Source organism: Chiloscyllium plagiosum, chromosome 3, assembly GCF_004010195.1.
Source record: "Chiloscyllium plagiosum isolate BGI_BamShark_2017 chromosome 3, ASM401019v2, whole genome shotgun sequence".
Taxonomy (NCBI): Eukaryota; Metazoa; Chordata; class Chondrichthyes; order Orectolobiformes; family Hemiscylliidae; genus Chiloscyllium; species Chiloscyllium plagiosum.
Genome location: NC_057712.1, coordinates 125,528,034 through 125,538,055, shown reverse-complemented (window position 1 = coordinate 125,538,055; position 10,022 = coordinate 125,528,034). Strand labels below are relative to the sequence as shown.

The window sequence follows — 10,022 nt, the reverse complement described above, 5'->3', positions numbered from 1 at the left end:
TCCGTGCCAGAGGCCTGAGCCCCGTTACTTACCCCTGGTAAGTCATCCCCCCCCACAAGTATCCAAAACGGTATACTTGTTCTTGAGGGGAACGGCCGCAGGGGGTCCCTGCACTGGCTGCTTCCTCCCAGTCCCCCTCGCTGTCACCCATCTATCTGCCATCTTTGGAGTTACTACTTCCCTAAAGCTTCCTCTCCTGCGCGCTTTTATAGGAAAAAAAACCTACCCAGGTAAGCTTGCGCTACACCAGCTTCCGGCTGCCCCTCTGGTCGTCGTCACTTCCCCCTGCGGCTCCCGCTCTTTCTGTGAAGAGAAAAAAAAAACACCGCTGCCCGCTACCGGTAAGTAATTTTAAAACAAACTGTCTCACCTTAGCTGTAGCCTTCCGGGTTCGGTTACACTCTGCTGCTGCTCACACTCAAAATCTCCATTGAGGCTACCCTTCCCAATTTAATTAATCCAGTCCATATGCATACTAATATCACCTATCATTAGTGCCACATCTTTTCAACAAGTCCTCTGGTTTATATTGTTTAGGGACCTATGAATTACTCCCATCAAGGACATCTTTGCTCTGCTATTTCTTATTTCTAGTCAGACTGATATAAATCTTGATCTTCAGAGGCTATATCATTTCTCATTACATCACTGATCTCTCCAATCACTAACAAAGCTAAATGCACTTATGCAAGCAAGATTTGAGGTATCTGCTATACATTGTAGATGTCTGTCATGCACGCTGAAGGTCTGTGTTGTACTGTAGACCATGAGTTTAGTGGTCTTTAACGTCACAATACTCTGTTTTTCAGATGGCCAAAAGCTGCACTGACCCACTGGAGATAATGCTGAGTTCCATCATCGATGTCCCCTACTGATCCTCAGTTGGCAGATGGCATTGTATGATGGGAGCAGGCTGTTGGAGGAGCTTTCTTTCCAGATGTCCATGCCCAGGCCCATGCTCTCACATACCTCCAAATATGAATTGACGATGATTTGGATCCTGGCCTCAGAGTGTGCACAGAAGCAATTGTTGCCTGTGTACGGCAGATCTGACTGAGCTTGGCCGGGGGTCTTGTCTCTGGACTGGGGTTAGCACAGGTTGAACGTTTCCCACTAGTTCTGTGGAGAAGATCCACTCTTGCGCTGTTCCCACGGTCTCCCATGGTGACCTAACCGGATGTTGGAGTTGGGTGTACTTGGTGCTAAGTCCTCCACAAGTAACAGACCCAAAATTAAATCCTATCTGAAGCTCCCACTAACAGTCATAGAGTTGTAGAGATGTTCAGCATAGAAACAGACCCTTTGGTCCAACTCGTCCATGCTGACTGGATGTCCTAAATTAATCTAGTCCCATGTGCCAGCACTTGGCCCATATCTGTCTAAACTCTTCCTATTCATATACCCATTCAGATGCCTTTTAAATGTTGTAATTGTACCAGCCTCTATCAGTTCCTGTGGCAGCTCGTTCCATACACGCACCATATTCTAAGTGAAAAAGTTGCCCCATGGGTCCCATTTATATCTTTCCCCTCTCACCTTAAACCTATGCTCTGTAGTTCTAGACTCCTTTACCCTTGGAGAAAGATCTTGCTATTCACCCTATCTCTGCTCCTCATGATTTTATAAATCTCTATAAGGTCACCCCTCAGCCTCCAATGCTCCAGGGAAAACAGCTCCAGCCAGTTCAGCCCCCTCCCTATAGCTCAAATGCTCCAACCCTGGCAACATCCTTGTAAATCTTTTCTAAACCGTTTCAAGTTTCACAGCACCTTTCCTATAGCAGAGAGACTAGAATTTAATACTAACTTCCAAAAGTGGCCTAACCAATGTCCTGTATAGCTGCAGCATGATCTCCCATCTCCTATATTCAATGCTCTGACCAATAAAGCCAAGTGTACCAATCACCTTCTTCTCTATCCTGTCCATCTGTGACTCCACTTTCAAGGAGCTATGAACCTGCACTCCAAGGTCTCAACATTTGATTCTTCACAAGTAAATTGTCACTGTGATCTTGTCCTGTCTCCCAGTATTGCCCCCCCACCCCCCCCCCCCCCCACCCCACCAACCTTGGGCTGTTGTTTAGCTTCTCCCACTTAATCCCTGGGCTGTTGACTGCTTCCCCCCAGGACAATAAACACCAAGAACTGGGGACAATTGAGCTATGGACATCCTTCAAAGAAAAACACCTCAGCCTCACCAGATTAGCTTGCTTGAATAGTTAAGCAAAGGGACCAACACTTTACTCCGTCACTTCACTCTCTAACAACTACACTCGGGAGCAAGGGGTTAATGTATTGAATGTATCATAATCAGTATGTTAGTGTACCTTTAAAAGACATGTTCAGTATGTCATGACTGCATGATAACATGTGACCTGTGGATAGAAAGGTCTCAGATTCCATCTTACCCTGCGATCACTTGAAATTTGACATGCTATTGGAACCAAGCTGCTCTGTGCTAATCTAATAGGTTAATGTTAGCCCAGACACTTATGTGCCTGTGGATGCAATATTTTTCTATAACTATTGCAGTAAATGTTTATTGACATCTTCATTCCCACAATATCCACGTGTCGTGTCAGAATTTAATTAGCGGGGATCCGTGAGAGCAAAATAAATCAACAATACTCAAAAATCAATTGAACTGACAATGATCAACCTTTATTGCAAATACACAGAAATTTGGCAGAACCTTGGGAAGAGGAGGGTTCCAATCCGTTCCCTGTTTCCCTTCCAAAAGGAAAGGAGCACATTATATACATTAAAATATACTGAGCAATTACAGATTATCATGAAATGTGTTTCACCTGTAACACTGAACCTTAGTCTTTAAAAAATATTAATCATTTGTGTCATTTCATAACTCTGTTTCTATTATACAGACCTTTTGTTTAGGCTGAGATCTGCAGTTCAAAATATACAAGGAGCCGTGTGAAAGATGACTGAAGTTTTATCAAACTTATGGAATGTGTTTACATTCAGCCTGGTTCTGAAAGCTGTTTCTGACCTTTTGTCTTTTAACTTACTGAGTTATAACTCGAGAATTGACCATTTTTTTCCCATCATGCAATGTTAACTGATGCCTACAATACTACATTTCCCCCTTTTGTCGTATCATGACAATCAATTATATAGGCATTTTGAAAATCTGATTGGAAATGCATTGAGTATAAGTAGCTGCAGCCCCAGTGGCCTAATGGATAAGGCACTGGCCTCCGGAGCCAGGGATTGTGGGTTCAAGTCCCACCTGGGGTGCTATAGCTTACTGCTGGGAGTTGGCTGTTTACTGATTGCTGTCTCTCTCTTTAAGGGGAAGCAATGGCATAACCTGTTGACTATTTTAGGGTGGTTCAGTGGTTAGCACTGCTGCCTCACAGCATCAGGGTCCCAGGTTCGATTCCAGCCTCAGGTAACTGTCTGTGTGGAGTTTGCACATTCTCCCCGTGTCTGTGTGGGTTTCCTCCAGGTGCTCCAGTTTTCTCCCACAATCCAAAGATGTGCAGATCAGGTGAATTGGACATGCTAAGTTACCCATAGTGCTAGGTGCATTACTTGGAGATAGGTTACTCTTCAGAGGGTCGGTGTGGACTTGTTGGGCCGAAGGACCGGTTTCCACACTGTAGGGAGTCTAATCAGGCAAGTGATATGGACCCGGCCAGACCACTCAAAGCATTCTTATGCAGGCAGCCCAGACTGTAACTTTGCAATTTGTTTCACTAAGTGTACAGTGAAAATTACCCAGAGTGAGGTAGCTAGGTTGACAACCTGGTTTTAAAACAGACAAAAATTTATTCACAAAATTACACAATGAAACACAAAGAACAGGATAAAGAACTCCTACAAAACTCATTCTATCCAAATTAGACTTAATTATACCACTCCGAATATACACAACAGTCCCAATAAGCAAACCTCCTTAAAAACCATTTTTAAAAATGGAACAAATGCTTACAGGTTGAAGTTAGAACAGCAGAAAGAGAGACAGAGCCTGTTTCCACAGCTGAATACCTAACTAGAGAACTGACCACTCCCCTTCCATTATACAGGTCTCTTCTAAAACATGACCACTTCAGCCTGAAGGCTCATCTGTTTACAAATAAACAAAAAGGCCTCTCAATGCCATTCAATCTGTGTACTAAACCAGCCTAATTGGAGCCGGGAGATGTTTGTGACCCTTCTAAAAAAAAAACAAGGACACAGTATCCCTGAGAAAAGGAACAGCTTTTAGAAAAAAGGGTTCAGCTTTGTGATACAAGTAACCCTATTCCTGCTAGCAACAGTACTATGAGCAAAAAGGCTTTAAAGATCCAATCAAACATTCTGTGACCCAACCAACTCTGTGGGCTATAATCATGGACTTGCCAATGTCTTGTATGTGGTCAGCATGTTGCTTAATATGTTCAACTAGGGTCGGCAATATTTTCAGAGGAATCTGGAATGTAAGTTCCTGACCCACAACAGCACATGCTCCCCCTTTGCAAGGTGAGCAGTTAACCCAAAGCTAGTCAATTCTGCAGTGCCACTGTCCAGACATCCATTGGCTCAGCTGAGACCTCAGTCAGTGCTTGTCCAGTTGCTTTGGCTTTTAAAGCTGCCTCATTGGCCAGATGTTCAGTGCTGAGGCCGTGTGAGCCAATTCACTGGATACCCGTCCTGTTCCGTACAACAGAAAAGACAACATGAGGAACTGGTCTAGCCCAGTAATGGCTCTCATAGTTCATGGATGCTCATGATTGAGGGAGGTGAGGTGATGCATGTAGGGTACAACATAACCTAGATCGCAGGATCCTGTCCAGTTGGCAGAAGACAAGGGTACGCTTTGGTGCCACATATGAAGTATGTGTCTTTATAAGCTGTAAAATCGTCAGCCATTGTCATCCAAGGCTGCATGGTGGAATCGGTCCATCAGATGTAATACACCATATTCTGGACCAATCACAGTTAAACATCCCATTTCTTGAAATGTTGACTACTGGGCCTTGCCAGTCAAATGTGAGATTACATTTGCTTTGCCCCATAAGCATTCCTTGTCCTAATTTCCGAAAGCATAGGGACCCTGTAGCGTTATTCAAATGGACCGTAAGGGAAGGAGGAACTGATTTGTGAATATATCCAGGCTGGTACCATGTAGAAAATGTAGTCACTACAGGGAACCTGCCGATTCCCATACCCTCATTTCCCCCTTAAGCCCTGTGTGATTCCGTTGTAACACCCGCTCAACTGTTTCTGATATACAGAAAGGGAGGGGTGAAGAGATATTCCCTCCCTTGAATGGATGGGGATATGTGTATGAACCCAACACTTACTTATATCCGGTTTCTCAGTATACATATATGACATGTGTAAACAGGTATTTCCATGCAATTCCCAAGTAGGCCAGTTTGCCAAACATTCACCTACGTCCAGAGGCAGAGCAAGGATTCTCTGACATGGTCCAGTCTTTCCTTACACGGGGAATTTTAGTTCCATGCTGGTCACTTTGCAACACCCTGATCCTCCCGGTCCCGAAAATCGGAAGGCCATCTGAGTGGCATTTGCCCAAGACCTCTGCCGTATCAACCAGATTGTGGAATCTTTGCATCGCATTGTGCCCAACCCAGCTACAATTCTTAGTAGCATCCCGCATGAAGCTTGTATTTTCACTCTAGTTGACTTGCAGTTCACCTTTTTTTGCAATTCCCCTCGCCCCAGACTCTCAGTATTTGTCTGCCTTCACATTTAAATGCAGACAGTACACTTGGACACGGCTCCCACTGGGTTTCATTCATTCTCCTCCCCTCTTTTCACAAGTACTGCATTCCTAGTTGGCCTCACTAACGCCACCTGGAGGATCCATTATCATTCAATATGTGGATGACTGACTCCTTGTTAGCACTGATTTGGTTAATAACCAACAGGACACAGTTTACCTACTTACATGCCTCCATTCATGGGGATATGTGATCCCAGCCACAACGGTTCAGGAGGGTCAATCACAAGTTGAAGTTTTGGGTGTGTTAATCAATGCCTCTGACCATTCCCTTATTCAGGAGTGGATTATCCCCATCTTACAAACCCCACCCTCAGCTCACCCAAATGGATGAGAGCCTTTTTAGGGCTGGTCAATATTTGTAGGCAGTGGCTTACAAACGTTACAACCTATAGCAAAGACCTTACTCTTTATTCCTTCCCTAATGCTCCCCTTAAATTTCAACTGGCCCAATCAGCCATGCAGTCAGTGTTTGCTCTCAAAAACGTCTGAATTGCAGCCCCAGCGCTAGGCCGCCTGCTGTATGACAGACCCTTTCAGTTGTATGTTAGTGTGATAGACGACTGTGCCACTGGTGTCCTAACTCAGCAGCATGGTGACCGTCGTCTCCCTGTGGCCTATTATTCCACTAAATTGGATCCTGTTGCCTGTGGCCTCCCTCCACACACCCAAATCCTAACTGCTGTCCACCTGTTAGCATGGGTATCTTCTAATCTGACCCTTCACCAGCCCGTACAGCTGTGCACCTCGCACTCTGCTGTCAACCTCCCCACATCTCAGCAGACCCAACACCTCACCCAAGCTCGTCTGAGCCGCTATGAGATCTCACCTGTTGCAGAACCTTTCCCTCTCATTTCGCTACTCTCCATTTTGAATCCTGCTACGCTCCCCGGGCAACCCCCTGACCCGCCCACCCCATGACTGTTTGCTTCGGAGTAATTTCCTGACTGTACATCACCCGGATTTGGCTGACCTCCCATTTGACAATCCTGACCTCCATACGTTATGTTTCCCCAGACGGTGTCTGGCGGTGCTATTGCAACAGACTCTGCTGATCAGGAGCATCCGAGGAGCAGGAAAATCACCGTTTCAGGCAAAAGCCCTTCATCGACTTTCCTGCTCCTCGGATACTGCCTGACCTGCTGTGCTTTTCCAGCACCACTCTAATCTAGACTCTGGTTTCCAGCATCTGCAGTCCTCACTTTTGCCTTGCTAAACATCCTCGCAATTTGGCACTATAGTCCTCATGAACAGTGAGAGTGACATGAGGGGCCACGAGTCCTGGTTGGTGCCAGAGATGTTAGGGCACCTCTACAAGGAAGGCAGAGCCCCCCCCCCCCCCCCGTCCCTCAGTGAGGCCAATAAATGTCACAGTCCGAGGAGTCCCAAGGACTACTTGTCCAAAGATATGCAGGTCAGGTGAATTGGCCAGGCTAAATTGCCCATAGTGTTAGGTGCATTAGTCAAAGGTCTGGCTGGGTTATTCTTCGGAGGGTCGGTGTGGACTGGTTGGGCTGAAGGGCCTGTTTCCACACTGTAGGGAATCTAATCTAATCTAAATATCCTGCATCTGAACAGAGAAGCCTGTGTGATCAGGAAATCTAAAGGGGCGGGGGTGGTGAAGTCAGAGGTACTAAAATCAATTGGCCCCATTAAGGCAAATAACCTCTACCTGTAAAGGGCAGAGTAAACCCCAAACAGCCAGGTTGATATCTTAGGTTTAGGCACTCTGTTGGAATATTGCGTGCAATTCTGGACTCCTTCCTATTAGAAAGATGTTGTGAAACTTGAAAGGGTTCAGAAATGATTTACAAGGATGCTGCCAGGGTTGGGAGATTTGAGATATAGGGAGAGGTTGAATAGGCTGGGGCTGTGTTCCCTGGAGCATCGGAGGCTGAGGGGTGACCTTATAGAGGTCAAAATTATGAGGGGAACGGATAGGATAAATAAGCAAAGTCTTTTCCCCAGGTTCAGGGAGTCCAGAACTGGAGGGCATAGGTTTAGGGTGAGAGGGGAAAGATATAAAAGAGACCTACAGGGCAACATTTTCACACAGAGGGTGGTACGTGTATGGAATGAGCTGCCAGAGGAAGTGGTGGAGGCTGGTACAATTGCAACATTTAAGAGCCATTTGGATGGGTATATGAATAGGAAGGATTTGGAGGGAGATGGGCCGGGTGCTGGCAGATGGGATTAGATTGGATTGGGATATATGGTTGGCATGGATGGGTTGGACCAAAGGGTCTGTTTCCGTGCTGTACACCTCTATGACTCTATGATTCTATAACAGCAAACGGAATAGAGCAGCTACGGCCTTCAACTTGGACAGTAAGTGGTTGTGTGAGTGGGGAACCAGCAGATTCACCTATCAAACCAGACATTTCCGCATGTTCATCAGAGAGGGGAAAATTATATCTTTGAATCAAGGACCAGGTTAGGGTAGAGTGAATCACACCAGTGTCAATCAGAAAGGGAAGAGGGACACCTTCAGTGTGAAGTATTGCTGTATGCTTGTCTGTGTGGTCTCATCAGAGGACAGCATAGTTTGCCTGGGATAGTCAGAAGGGTTAGGGGTAGTGAAGGATGTGTGTTTATGGCGAGAATCCTGCCCTCATTTGTAGGGTAATGGTCAATCCCTGGCATAGTAGCCCACCCACCCACAGTTGAAACAGGCATTATGGAAAGGGGACCCTTGTGGTGAAGTGCAGTGGTCATTAGGAAATGTTCTGGTGACCTCATTGCATCGTGTGCCTAAGAGAACGGCGCGAGCAGATCTCTGTACAAACTATGGACAGCAGGGTGGCTCAGTGGTTAGCACTGCTGCAGCACAGCACCAGGGACCCAGGTTCAATTCCTGCCTTGGGCGACTTTCTGTGTGGAGTTTACACATTCTCCCCGTGTCTGTGTGGGTTTCCTCCGGGTGCTCCAGTTTCCACCCACAGTCCAAAGATGTGCAGGTCAGGTGAATTGGCCATGCTAAATTGCCCATAGTGTTAGGTGCATTAGTCAGATGGGAAATGGGTCTGGGTGGGTTACTCTTTGGAGGGTCGGTGTGGACTGGTTGAGCTGAAGGGCCTGTTTCCACACTGTAGGGAATCTAATCAACTTCTACTTGATGCAGGGTACAGTGTCAAGACCCAGCACGTGGCCATTGCCCCAGTAGTGAGACCCCGCACCTCACACCTGGGCTTTACTACGATCTGACCAATCCATATTATTGGTTTTTATAGAAGATGCTGCCCTGTCAGGCAAAACCTGCAGCAGCATTGCATTAAACTGGGAGGACTGTCCTCCTTCAGTAAAAGCCGTATCCCCAGAAGAGAGGGCACAGAAATGGTTACAAAATGCAGAGGCTTCCGCTTTCCGGGTGGGTTTACAGTCAGGAAATTTAGAAAGATCTACAGCTTACGGGAGTGCACGCTGTAATGGCGTGAACATCAGTGTGCACTAATCATCCTCATCTTGGTGCGCATTCCTAAATGTATCCCATGTGTCCCCATTTACACCCAATTCAGCCTTCCATCTTTCACCCAGATCAGGGGGAAGGGAGCTATAAATAAGGGAGTATTGGTCCCATGTAAGTAGCACGATACATAGTTGCAGTGCATCTTCCATAATTGAGAAACCCTTCAGAGTCATCTTTGTGGGACGTTATTAAACACAACTCATGGGGGCTCAAGGTCTGCCAGACCTGAATGAATGGTTCTGCCTGATTATTAACAGCAGCTCGTGGATTTGAAACCGACCAAAGTGGATAATTGGCAGGGATTGGTGGCAAAGGGAGGGATTCTTCAACTGCAGGCTGAAGAGAAATACTGTAAAGGGAGTTATCTAAGGAGGCGCTGGGCTGTGGTTCCGATGACGGGTCAATATAAGATCTAGTGCTAAGTTAAAAATCACACAACACCAGGTTATAGTCCAACAGGTTTAATTGGAAGCACACTAGCTTTTGGAGCGATACTCCTTCATCAGGTGATTGTGGAGGGCTCGATCGTAACACAGAATTTATAGCAAAAATTTGCAGTGTGATGTAACTGAAATTATACATTGAAGAATTGATTCTCTGTTAAGCCTTTCATCTGTTAGAATACAGTGATAGATCTAGTGCTGTGTGCAACAGGCTGTATGACAGCTGAGGAGAAAGTGAGGTCTGCAGACGCTGGAGATCAAAGCTGAAACTTTATTGCTGGAACAGCACAGCAGGTCAGGCAGCATCTAGGGAACAGAAGATTCGACGTTTCGGGCACATGCCCTTCTTCAGGAATGAGCAGAGA

The 10,022-nt window shown here is 46.1% G+C and overlaps 1 non-coding gene across 1 annotated transcript; it reads left to right on the top strand.

The window, feature by feature from the left end:
- The first annotated feature begins 3,181 nt into the window (after window positions 1-3,181).
- Window positions 3,182-3,254, top strand: trnar-ccg. Its single transcript has one exon. It is a non-coding gene; the product is annotated as a tRNA-Arg (tRNA).
- Window positions 3,255-10,022: the final 6,768 nt, after the last annotated feature.